Genomic DNA, 12,677 nt, shown 5'->3' on the forward strand with positions numbered 1-12,677 from the left:
CCCAGATGATGACTTCCACATTGGTGGGAAGAGATGTCTGTGTCTCTCCACTGGCTGTTGGGAGTCTTCCTTTGATTCCAGTATCTGAAGGGGGCCTACAGGGAGGCTGGGGAGGGACTGTTGACAAGGTCTTGTAACCATAGGGCGAGGTGTAATGGGTTTGAACTGGCAGAGGGGAGATTCAAACTGGGTGTTAGGAGGAAGTTCTTTCCAGTGAGGCTGGTGAGACACTGGCACAGGCTGCCCAGGAAGGTTGTGGCTGCTCCCTCCTTGGAAGTGTTTAAGGCCAGGTTGGACGAGGCTTGAGCGACCTGCTCTAGTGGAGGGTATCCCTGCCTATGGCAAGGGGTTGGAGCTGGATGAACCTTGAGGTCCCTTCCAACCTAGACCACTCTATGATTCTATGATCCACTTAACCTGTGTGTTCCTGAGTCTTTAAAGCGAGTTGGAAGGAGTCCTGCCTGGATTCCTTCAGCAGGACTCTGCACTGGTCCCTGTTGAACCTCATTGGGCTCCTCTGTGCCCAGCTCTCAGCCTGTCCAAGCCTCGCCACATGGCTGCACAGCCTCCAGGTGTCTCAGCCAAGCCTCCCAGCTTGGTATCTCCTCACTTTCCAGTAACCCAAGAGCTGCAGGAAGCTGGGCAGAAGTGCCAGCTGAAGTGCATTTTGCCTGGCAGGTTGGCTGAACAGCTTCATCCTCCTGTGCTGCCTGGCAGATAATGGCACTGTTGTTGTCGTCCTTGTTTAATGTGCACGGCCACTGGAGCTCGTAATTAGAAAAGAAGGCCCTTTTAGGGAGATGCCTTCTAGAGCAGAACTTAGTATTCATTACCAGGGGCACTGTGTGGATGACTCAAAACTATCTGAGCACCTACCATTGTTTGCCTTTTTTTGTCTGTGTGCCTCTGCAATCATCCTCTCATTCCCCTGGTGGCCTTTAAGCGCTGGCCTTGTTTTGACTTCTGCAGATAATTGTCTGATGCAATTCTTTGGTGAGGGAAGTTAACCACCAAGTTCATTTTGCTGGCTGAAGCCTTCAGCTGCAGGCTTGCAGACTGCTGTAAGGGCTGGACCATAGGGGGGAATGTCCTGCACCCAGCAGGGACAATGTTTGCTCCTTCTGGTTAAGCTCCTCTGGAAAGAGTCCCACATTCACTCAATGGATTGGGTTGGATCATCCAGTTCCAACCCTAGAATTACAGAACCAAGCAGGCTGGCAGAGAGCTCCAAGCTCAGCCAGCCCAACCTAGCACCCAGCCCTGCCCAACCAACCAGACCATGGCACTAAGTGCCCCAGCCAGGCTTGGCTTCAACACAGTATCACAGTATCATCAGGGTTGGAAGAGACCTCACAGATCATCAAGTCCACCCCTTTACCACAGAGCTCAAGGCTAGACCATGGCACCAAGTGCCATGTCCAACCTTGCCTTGAACACCTCCAGCCACGGCCACTCCACCACCTCCCTGGGCAGCCCATTCCAATGCCAATCACTCTCTCTGCCAACAACTTCCTAACAACGTCCAGCCTAGACCTGCCCTGGCACAGCTTCAGGCTGTGTCCCCTTCTTCTGCTGCTGGCTGCCTGGCAGCAGAGCCCAACCCCACCTGGCTACAGCCTCCCTGCAGGCAGCTGCAGACAGCAATGAGCTCTGCCCTGAGCCTCCTCTGCTGCAGGCTGCACACCCCCAGCTCCCTCAGCCTCTCCTCACAGGGCTCTGCTCCAGGCCCCTCCCCAGCCTTGCTGCCCTGCTCTGGACACCTCCAACTAGAACAGGCTGCTCAAGGCCTCATCCAACCTGGCCTTGAACACCTCCAGGATCATAGATCACATTCTGTGATTCTGTGCTCCACAACCTCCCTGGAGGTGTTCCAGGGCCAGGCTGGACGAGGCCTTGAGCAAGGCTGTGCTGGTGGGAAGTGTCCCTGCCCCATGGCAGGGGGTTGGCACTGGATGATCCTTAAGGTTCCTTTCTGTGAGTCCATGGATCTATGAACTGTTCACCTTTTGAAGTTCTTTGCTGGCTTAGGGTAATATCCTCTGGTAGCAACAACTTGGCTGACAAAACAAAGGCAGGCAACTTCAACCTAGTATCAGCAATCATCAGCAATCGGGATGATTTCCCCTCCCCAGTTTGCTGAAGGGACTCTGCTGTGAAAAAGGCTGAGAGCCCTGGAGCTGCTTAGTCTGCAGAAGAGAAGGCTGAGAGGGGACCTGCTCAGTGCCTGTAACTATCTGAGGGGTGGGTGTCAGGATGGAGGTGCCAGGCTCTTTTGGGTGATGCCCAGTGGGATAACAGGTATAAGCTGGAACTCAGGAGGTTCCATATCAACCTGAAGAGAAACTTGTTTGGTGTGAGGGTGCTGGAGGCCTGCAGCAGTCTGCCCAGAGGGGTTGTGGAGTCTCCTTCTCTGGAGGCATTCAAGCCTCACCTGGATGTGTTCCTGTGTGCCCTTCCCTGAGTGATGCTGCTCTGGCAGAGATGTTGGAGTCAACAATCTCCAGAGGTCACTTCAACCCCTGCCATCCTGTGACTGTGATTCTGTATTGCACACAGCAAAGTCCAAGGAGAGTATTGTTTCCTTCCATGTTTATATCTCCATCCTTCCCTTTGCCCTCCCTGTGGGAGTTGACACTTCTGCCTGCCACAGTCCTCCACAGCAGTCCTCAGCTGAGCCTTGGAGGTGCCCGTTCTAGAGGAGAGCACTGTGCTAAGGGCAGTGAGCTGTGCACTCTGCACTTGTGTTCTCACCCCTGAAAATCAGATGCTTACTCAGGCTGGACCCCTGCAGCTCAAAACATCTGCTTGTCACCACAGCTTCTGCAGTGACTTTGGACTGAACAGCTTGGAGGCTGAGCTCTAGACCTCCAGGATCTGGAGGTTCCTGTGCTGGCAGTGCTTCCAGGCACTTCATGGCATCTCAGGCCACCAGCCCAGAGGAGCTGGCAGATGTGCTGCTTCCCAGACCTTGCCTTTAATGTGTGTGGAAAGTCACAAATCTCTGCATTTTAGTTGCTAATTTCTTTGTAGAGAGGAGAATTCCCTCTCTGACCTGCATATGGGACTCAAATGTGACTTTCTGCCTCCTAGAAGACATTTTGATTGTTGAAAATCTGAAGTAGTTTGAAGAATAGAAGGGTAGGGGAAGCTGTTGTCTCATTTCTTCTCACTTTTTTGCCCTCTCTCCTCCTCTTCCCCTTTTTTCTGCTGGACTCTGCATCCAGCTCTGGAGCCCTCATTACAAAGAGGGCTGTGGAGATGCTGGAGAGTGTCCAGAGCAGGGCCAGGAGGATGCTCAGAGGCTGCAGCAGCTCTGCTATAAGGACAGTCTGAAAGAGTTGGGGCTGTGCAGGCTGCAGAAGGCTCTGAGGTGACCTTGTGGCCTTCCAGGATCTGAAGTGGGCTACAAAAAAGCAGGGGAGGGAATTTTTAGGCTGTCAGGGAGTGCAGGACTGGGGGGAATGGAGCAAAGCTGGAGGTGGGGAGAGTGAGGCTGGAGGTGAGGAGGAAGTTGTTGAGCAGGAGAGTGGTGAGAGGCTGGAATGGGTTGCCCAGGGAGGTGGCTGAGGCCCCATGGCTGGAGGTGTTTGAGGCCAGGCTGGCTGAGGCTGTGGGCAGCCTGCTCTAGGGTAGGGTGTCCCTGGGCATGGCAGGGGGGTTGGAACTGGCTGCTCCTTGTGCTCCCTTCCAACCCTGACTGATTCTATGACTCTAATACTTCATGGAGAAGAAAGCAACAGCAACAGGTGGAGAGTGTGGAAGCATTTTATGGGCTGCTTGCTTATAGATCCCTGGGGAATTGCAGAACAATCTCTTCTTGAGCAGAACTCATTAATTCTTTCTTATATCCTCTCTGTAGGAATCTTTTTTTCCCCCTTAAATTTTATTTTTAGTTATTCTTCTTTTCTTGTTCTTCTCTCAATACAGAAGAAAAAGAAACAGCTCTGATCTGTGGCTTGCAGATGCTGATGACTTGGCAAAATAAAACCCCTCTAACAAAGCCCTCCAACACCTCTGGAAACCATTTGGTGTGAAAGTTCTGCACTGAAAGATCTGATCCTCTGTTCCAGTGTTGTTTGGAGCTGTTTCGCTGCTCTTTGTTCATTGGTTGGGTTGAGGGTTGGGCTGGATGATCTTGGAGGCCTTTTCCTACTGAAGCAATTCTCTGATTCTCTCTCCCTGCTGCCTGCAGAGAGGTTGGACTGGATGACCTTTGAAGGTCCTTTCCCTCCCAAACCAGTCTGGGATTCTCCAGTATTGGCCCTAGCATGTTGGATGACTTCTAGTGCTCGTGCTGCACCTCAGCACCTTGTGCTCAGGCTCCAGGCTCTCAGCCTGAGGAAGCAGCTGCTTGTACCTCTTTAATCCCTCTCCCTTCTCCTCACAATTGCTGTGCAGTGCATCTGATTCTCCCCGAGGGAAGAGAGGATAAAGTGAAGTGCTGGGAGGCTCTTGGATCCCCCAGCGCCGCGGGCAGCGCCGGGAGCCCTGCAGCACGCAGGGGAGCGTGGCTGTGCCAGCAGATGATGGGTTTGATGTTCACTATGGTAATTCTCCAGGGCACAGCTGGAACCAAAAGCAGTTTTGCTCCACAGCCTCCTGACTGCTCTGTAACTAACAGCTCAGAGCAGCTTGTGGCTCCAGCAAAGCCCAGGACGTTGAGGCAGCTCTTGCTGAGAGCGAGGGGCGGCAGCGCTGCCAGCAAAGCTCACCTCAGATAGTTGGCAAGCTCCTGCCAGCCCTGTGCTGTTGGCTGATCCAAGAAGGCCTGAATCCATGCATCTATAAACCCCATGCAGCTGCTTGATTGATTTTTATGGGCAGGATTTTTCCACAACTTACTTTGGGAGTTTTGAGCCTTGGGGTCTCTTCCAACCTGGCGTTTCGTTGGTCTGTGAGCAGCTCCCCAGGAGCCAGCAGTGCCCTCATGCAGCCTGGCAGGCTGGCTGCAGCCAGAGGAGTGTGTGTGGGCAGCAGGGCAGGAGAGGGGACCCTGCCCCTTGGCTCTGCTCTGCTCAGACCTCACCTCCAATCCTGCCTCCAGCTCTGCTGTCCCCAGCAGAAGGAGGGCACAGAGCTGCTGGAGTGAGGCCAGAGGAGGCCACAAAGATGCTGCAAGGGCTGGAGCAGCTCTGCTGTGAGGGAGCTGGGGGTGTGCAGCCTGCAGAGGAGAAGGCTCCAGGGGCACCTGAGAGCTGCTGCCAGTGCCTGAAGGGATCCTGCAGGAAGGCTGCAGAGAGACTTCTGCTGAGGCTGTCTGGAGCCAGGCCAAGGGGCAATGGTTTGGAGCTGAGGCAGAGCAGGGTTAGAGTGGAGCTGAGGCAGAAGTTGTTGAGTGTGAGGGTGGTGAGAGCCTGGCACAGGCTGCCCAGGGAGGCTGTGGCTGCCTCCTGCCTGGAGGTGTTCAAGGCCAGGCTGGATGAGTGCTTGAGCAACCAGGTCTAGCTGAGAGGTGTCCCTGCCCCTGGCAGGGGGATTGGAGCAGATGATCTTTAAGGTTCCTTCCAACCTAAGCCATTCTATGATCTTATGTCTGCCTCAGCTGTGCATTGTCCTAGGGGTGGGACTGGCCTTGCTTCAGGTGACAGTTCAGACCTGCTGAGCACTCCTGGGGCAGGAACTTAAAAGCCATTAGCAAAAAATGAATGAGTGACAAAACTAACCTAGAGTCGATGGTTCTGTGATTGATGAGCTCTGCATGGCTGAGGGAGCACACTGCTGGGGCTCCCAGAAGGGAGCCACTAACACCAGAAACTCCTCTCATGGCTTATGCAGTGCCCAAAGAGCCCTCTCAAGGCTCCGGGGTGTCCCTGGCTGGGAGGTTGGAGTAGATTATCTTTGAGGTCCCTTCCAATCTATGAACCTCTGATTCTGTGAACCCACTTGTTACTGACTCCTCTTGGGGCATGAGCACTGATGCTCTGGAGAGTCTCTGGATGCTGTCACTGCAGCCTTCTGACAGGGCTGGAGATGCTGCCCAAGCAATCATGAGGCCTCTCTGGCAGGGGAGGGAAGTGGTTTGCTTAGATATCAGCTGTGTATCCATACCAGGGACAAAAGGTCACCTCCACAATGCCTACAGAGCAGAGCACGGGTGTGGGACCTCTGCCAGCAGGGGCAGGGAGGGGATTCTGCCCCTCTGCTGTGCTCTGCTGAGACCCTCCCTGCAGTGCTGGGGCAGGTCTGGAGCACAGCACAGATAGGGACCTGTTGGAGCTGCTTTCCAAAGGATGACTCCTGGTCTGCACTGGTGCCTGCTGTGATTCCTCCCCAGGTGCAGGACCCTGCACTTGCCCTCATTGAACTCCATGAGGTTCACCTCTGTCCAGACAGCAGAATCACAGAATCATGAGATTGGAAGAGAGCTCCAAGCTCATCCAGTCCAACCTAGCACCCAGCCCTGTCCAGTCAGCCAGACCATGGCACTAAGTGCCCCAGCCAGGTGGGTCAGGCATCCCTCCCAGTGTTGTATCATCACCAGACCTGCTGAGGCTCCACTCTGTCCCTTCATCGAGGTCCTTAATGCTTGCAGTGCTTCCAGGGGACCATCAGGAAGCTGGGGACAGAGTTTTTCTCAGGGCCTCTTGTAGCAGGCCAAGAGGGGATGGTTTGAACTGCAAGAGTGGGGAGAAGGGAGAAATGTTTGACCCTGAGGCTGGGCAGAGCCTGGCCCAGGCTGCCCAGAGAGCTGGGAGCTGACTCATGGCTGGCACCATTGCAGGTCAGGGTGTGTGGGGCTGTGAGCAGCCTGCCCTGCTTGTGGAGGTCCCTGCTGAGTGCAGAGGGTTGGAGTGGATGAGCTTGGAAGGTCCCTTCCAGCCCAAGCCAGGCTGGGATGCAGTGGCCAGCAGGGAACGTTCCGCTGCCAGCTGCAGAAGGTTCATTGTTGCTGTGAGGAAGGCTGGTGCTGGAGACTTCCTCCCTTAGATCTCAAGCTCTTGGTGACTATTTTGATGTCCATTTCAGATGCTTCCTCTGAAATCAGCTGCACTTACCTAGTATTTTTGGACAGCAGGAGAGATGTTGAAAGGCTGTGGCTATTCCATCCCTTTTTCTTTCCTGCTGTAACAAAGCTTCTCTGTTCAAGTCAGCCTTTTGATTTTGGTTTTCTTTTTTTTTCCCTTTAAATTCTTATCTAAAAGAATGTCCTGATAGAGAACTTTCTATTCCTAGCCATGAAAGCCTGAGCTTTAGAGGCTCTGCTTTCATTTCACAAACTTGATCTTTCAATCTGCTGTGCCTGCATGGGCACCGTCCCTTAGTGCTGGGAGCAAGTTCCTCTGCTGGTTGCTTGTTAGGGATGGGCTTAGAATCATAGAACCAGGCAGGTTGGAAGAGAGCTCCAAGCTCAGCCAGCACAACCTAGCACCCAGCCCTGCCCAACCAACCAGACCATGGCACTAAGTGCCCCAGCCAGGCTTGGCTTCAACACCTCCAGCCACAGCCACTCCACCACCTCCCTGGGCAGCCCATTCCAATGCCAATCACTCTCTCTGACAACAACTTCCTAACAACATCCAGCCTAGACCTGCCCTGGCACAGCTTCAGGCTGGGTCCCCTTCTGTCCCTGGCTGCCTGGCAGCAGAGCCCAACCCCACCTGGCTACAGCCTCCCTGCAGGCAGCTGCAGGCAGCAATGAGCTCTGCCCTGAGCCTCCTCTGCTGCAGGCTGCACCCCCCCAGCTCCCTCAGCCTCTCCTCACAGGGCTCTGCTCCAGGCCCCTCCCCAGCCTTGCTGCCCTTCTCTCAACACCTTCCAGCACCTCAACATCTCTCTGCAATTCAGCAGCCCAGAACTGGACACAGCACTCCAGGGGTGGCCTGAGCAGTGCTGAGCACAGGGGCACAAGAACCTCCCTTGCCCTGCTGCCCACACTGCTCCTGAGCCAGCCCAGGATGCCATTGGCTCTGCTGCCCACCTGGGCACTGCTGCCTCCTCTGCAGCTCCTCTCTCCCAGCACCCCCAGCTCCCTCTCTGCCTGCCTGCTCTCAGCCACTCAGGAGCACCACTAGAGTGTGCATGAAGAGAGCTTCTCTGACCCCAGAGCTTGCAAACCCAGCTGCAAGTGCTGTCCAGAACCGACAATTACCTGGGGCTACCTTTTTTCTTGCCTAAACTTCTCTCCCTATATTATTTTTTCCCCTCCTCCTCTGCTGTGTACAGCAGCAAGGCAGCAGGATAATTCTTGTCTGCTTTTCTGTTTTGTTTGACCCTGTTTTATGGCAACCTTTCTTCAGAGGTCACAGTGCTGCCTTTGACTGAGGCCAGCCTCTGATCTCCTGCGTGGAGGAAAAAAAAGCATGACAGAAGGCAGAGAAGCCAAGAAAAAAAGGGCTGTGGGAACAAGCTCTGGTGGCTGGGCTTAGAAAAACTCTGTGGAAGGCCTCACATAAATATGAGAGAAGATGGTTTTATGGTTTGGAATGTAAAAGAGGAATGAAGGCAGAATTATGTAGGTAATCTTTGCACCCAGAGAAAAAGCTCATAGCATGGGGCAGGGGGGGAAATGGAAGCGCTGCAGCCTCCTGTGATCTCAATTGGCAGCTCAGCTGGGGCAGGAGGGGAGGCAGCACTTTGGGAGGTTGTTTATAGTCCTTGCTCTGCTTAGCTGCTTGGTGGTTGGTTGGGGTTTTTTATCCCCTCCTATTTAGCACTTGAGGAACAAAGCAGTGTGGTGAAAAACTTCATTATGTGCATGGGGCAAATGAGGCTGCTCAGGTGGGGAGGGAAATCTCTCCAGATCAAGGGAACTCCTCTCTCCTACAGCACTTCTATAATTGGCCCACACCTTTGGGAAACCTTCTGAGCCTGGGAACTGTTCAGGGGGAGAAGCAGCTTGCTTATTAAGAGCAAAAATCTTTCTGTGTGCAGCTTAAAAGTCTGCTTTGCCTATTAGCAGGGTTGGTTCCAAGTCAACAAGTTGCTTTTCCTGTAAAGGAGATGCTTGGGTGCTAGAAGGACTGCAAGGAAGGTGCTTGGGTGCTAGAAGGACTGTTCCAGCTGTGCAGAAAGTTCTCTCTGGTTAGAGTAAAACCTTCACAGGATCCCAGAAATAAGCATGCTAGGATCTCAGGTGGGCAGCAGAGCCAGTGGCATCCTGGGCTGGCTCAGGAGCAGTGTGGGCAGCAGGACAAGGGAGGTTCTTGTGCCCCTGTGCTCAGCACTGCTCAGGCCACCCCTGGAGTGCTGTGTCCAGGTCTGGGCTCCTGAATTGCAGAGAGATGCTGAGGTGCTGGAAGGTGTTGAGAGAAGGGCAGCAAGGCTGGGGAGGGGCCTGGAGCAGAGCCCTGTGAGGAGAGGCTGAGGGAGCTGGGGGTGTGCAGCCTGCAGCAGAGGAGGCTCAGGGCAGAGCTCATTGCTGCCTGCAGCTGCCTGCAGGGAGGCTGTAGCCAGGTGGGGTTGGGCTCTGCTGCAGGTAGCCAGCAGCAGAAGAGGACACAGCCTGAAGCTGTGGCAGGGCAGGTCTAGGCTGGATGTTGTTAGGAAGTTGTTGGCAGAGAGAGTGATTGGCATTGGAATTGGCTGCCCAGGGAGGTGGTGGAGTGGCTGTGCCTGGAGGTGTTGAAGCCAAGCCTGGCTGGGGCACTTAGTGCCATGGTCTGGTTGGTTGGGCAGGGCTGGGTGCTGGGTTGGGCTGGCTGAGCTTGGAGCTCTCTGCCAGCCTGCCTGATTCTATGGAAGAGACCTTTGGAGATCATGCAGCCAATTCCCTGCCAAAGCAGGGCACCCACAGCAGCTTGCCCAGCAGCACAATGGCCAGGGGAGGTTGGAAGGGACCTCTGCAGGTCATCCAGTCCAACCCCATACCAAAGCAGGTAGCCATGGAGTGAGTGGCTCTGTGGCCATGCAGTGAGTGGTTCTCTGACACATGTGGGCTTTTTCTTTTTCCAGAATGGTTGTAGTTTTCCTTGCTTCTCATCCAAGCTTTCTCTTTTTTCCTCAGATGAGTTTAAAAATGCTAACACTGGCAGATAAGTAAAAGCAGAGCTCCACCTGCTGCAGTTGAGTGCTGAGTCCTGGGCTTGCTGTTGGGCTTTGGCTAGGCTGGCAGCTTGCCTGTGAGACCACCTAACTACCTGTGAAACGAAAGCAGCTATCTCCAAGGGCTTCTGAGAGCAAGCACAGCCAGGATTTGGAGTTCAGACACTGAGTACCCAGAGGAGGCTGGAGAAGGGGAAGCTATTGCCTTTCCTGCACAACCAGAGCCAGGTACAGCTGTCTTTCCTCTTCTTCCCATTCATGTTGGAAAGCTTGGAGGAGTGGAGTGTGTCCAGAGGAGGGTGACAAAGATGGGGAAGGGTCTGGAGAAGAGGGCTGGGGAGCAGCAGCTGAGGGAGCTGGGGGTGTGCAGTGTGGAGCAGAGGAGGCTGAGGGCAGAGCTCATTGCTCTCTGCAGCTCCCTGAGAGGAGGTGCAATGAGGTGGGGGTTGGGCTCTGCTCCCTACTGTCAGATGACATTCCAGGGAACACCAGCAAGCTGTAGGCTGCTGAGCTGACAAAAGGAAGCTCAGTAGCAGAGTGAGTTTTTTCCAAAGCAGATTTATTGCCCCAAGAGGAAGGCAGTAATGAACTGTCAGGAGCTGCTTTTGTCACGGGAGTGGAAGAGGAAATTTGGGCACCTATCACTTGGTTCTCACCAAATAGTTGCTCTGAAGAAGTGTGGCTCACTCCAGCTGGAGCCTGGGCTCCTGTGCCAGGCCTGGACACAGGTTTGCTGTCAGAGATGGTCACTGCCTGTGCTAGGTGCTGGCAGTGCACATACAGAGAGCTCTGATCTTTGCCCTGCAGTGGCCTGCAGGTGTGATCTCTTTCCTGTGAGAGACTCTTCACTGAACCCAGCATGGTGAGGGTTGGAAGGGACCTCTGGAGATCATCCAGCCCAGCCCCCTGCCAAAGCAGGGCACCCACAGCAGCTTGCCCAGCAGCACAGTGCCCAGGGGGGGTTGGAAGCTCTCCACACAAGCAGACTCCACAACCTCTCTGGGCAGCCTGCTCCAGGCCTCCAGCACCCTCACACCAAACTACTTTGTCCTGCTGCTCACAGGGAGCCTCCTGGGTGCCACTTTGTGCCCAGTGCCCCTTGTGCTGTCCCTGGGCACCACTGAGCAGAGTCTGGCCCCAGGCTCTTGCTCCCCACAGCTCCTGTAGCTGTTGCTGAGCATTGCTGAGCTGCCCTCTGGGGCTGCTCTTCTGCAGGCTCTCAGCCCCAGGGCTCTCAGCCTTTGCTGCTCCCAGAGCTGCTCCAGGCCCTCAGCAGCTTTGCAGCCTGCCCTGGGCTCTCTCCAGCAGTTCCCTGTCTCTCTTGAACTGGGGAGCCCAGAACTGGACCCAGTCCTCCATGTGTGCCCTCAGCAGGGCAGTGTTGAGGGGGAGGAGAACCTCTCTTGCCCTGCTGGCCACACTCTTCTTTATGCTCCCCAAGTCACCATTGGCTTTTCTGCCCCCAAGGAAGGACTCCCTGGCCCTTCTCTGCAGAGCTGCTTCCCAGCAGGTCATCCTCTCCTCTCTGCTGGTCCTCTGAGGCTTTGCTGGGTGATTTGGCTTTCCACACAGCCTGTCCAGGCCAATCTCTTGCTCATCCACATCGCCACAGAGCTCATTCTGCTTCGGGCCTGGGTGAGGAGCTGTGCTCAACCTGGGCTTGATGAGCAGCTCTGTTTACCTCAGGAGCAGAAGTTATGAATGTGCTCTCATTTTTAAGCCCATTAGAACTCCTTCACTTTGATTAATCTCCTGGTGGAGCTCCTTACTCTCATAGCCTGCATGAGATGTAAGGTCTGATTGTGGAGGTGCTTTGCTTGTTTCCCTCCCAGCTCCAAAAGGGGGCAAAAGGCCTATTGATTTTTCTATATAAAAATGAGTTTAATGAGGCTTCAGAGATTGGGCTTGATCCAAGGCTTAGTGGAGTCAGTGGTGATCAGTCATTGGGCTTCAGGCTGTGGTGTCTGACACGCTGCTGCGGTGTTCAGCTGTCTGTGGCACAGGGGGGTTGCAGGTCTTCATCAATTACAGCATCACAGGATGTTAGGGGCTGGAAGGGACCTCCATAGATCATTGAGTCCAACCCCCCTGCCACAGTAGGAGCATAGAATCCAGTGCAGGTCATGCAGGAACACACCCAGACAGGGCTGGAAAGGCTCCAGAGAAGGAGACTCCACAGCCTCTCTGGGCAGCCTGTGCCAGGGCTCTGGGACCCTTACAGGAAAGAAGTTCTTCCTCACGTTGAGGTGGAACCTCCTGTGCTGTAGTTTTCCATCCATTGCTCCTTGTCCTATGCCAGGGCACAGGTCAGCAGAGTTTGTCCTCTCCCTCTTGACCCTCAGATATTTATAAACATTGATCAGATCTCTTCTAAGCCTTCTCTTCACCAGACCAAGCAACCCTAGGGCTCTCAGCCTCTCCTCCTCAGGCAGTGCTGCAGCCCCTTCAGCATCCTTGCAGCCCTCCCTTGGACTCTCTCCAGCAGATCCCTGTCCCTCTTGAGCTGGGGAGCCCAGCACTGGATGCAGTATTCCAGGTGAGGTCTCACCAGGGCAGAGTAGAGGGGGAGGAGAACCTCCCTGGCTCTGCTGGGCACACTCCTCTTAATGTCCCCCCAGGACCCCATTTGCCCTCTTGCCCACCAGGGCACACTGCTGTGCCATGGATGTCCTCCCCCAGCAGTGCCAGGTCCCTCT

General features: G+C 54.6%; 2 protein-coding genes across 2 annotated transcripts in view; one reads left to right on the plus strand and one right to left on the minus strand.

Annotated features, from left to right (window-relative positions):
• Positions 1 to 12,677, minus strand: part of POLR2L (RNA polymerase II, I and III subunit L) — a 136,614-nt gene that overhangs the window by 30,369 nt on the left and 93,568 nt on the right. The gene's annotated exons all lie outside the window — the stretch shown is intronic.
• The window catches only part of TSPAN4 (tetraspanin 4), a 445,397-nt gene that overhangs the window by 25,857 nt on the left and 406,863 nt on the right, over positions 1 to 12,677 (plus strand). Inside the window, exon 2 of the mRNA XM_064163135.1 lies at positions 9,944 to 10,209. The gene's annotated coding sequence lies outside the window, so the exon portion shown is untranslated. The remainder of the gene's footprint in view (positions 1 to 9,943; positions 10,210 to 12,677) is intronic.

The sequence above is a fragment of the Pogoniulus pusillus genome, chromosome 24 (genome assembly GCF_015220805.1).
Source record: "Pogoniulus pusillus isolate bPogPus1 chromosome 24, bPogPus1.pri, whole genome shotgun sequence".
Lineage (NCBI taxonomy): Eukaryota > Metazoa > Chordata > Aves > Piciformes > Lybiidae > Pogoniulus > Pogoniulus pusillus.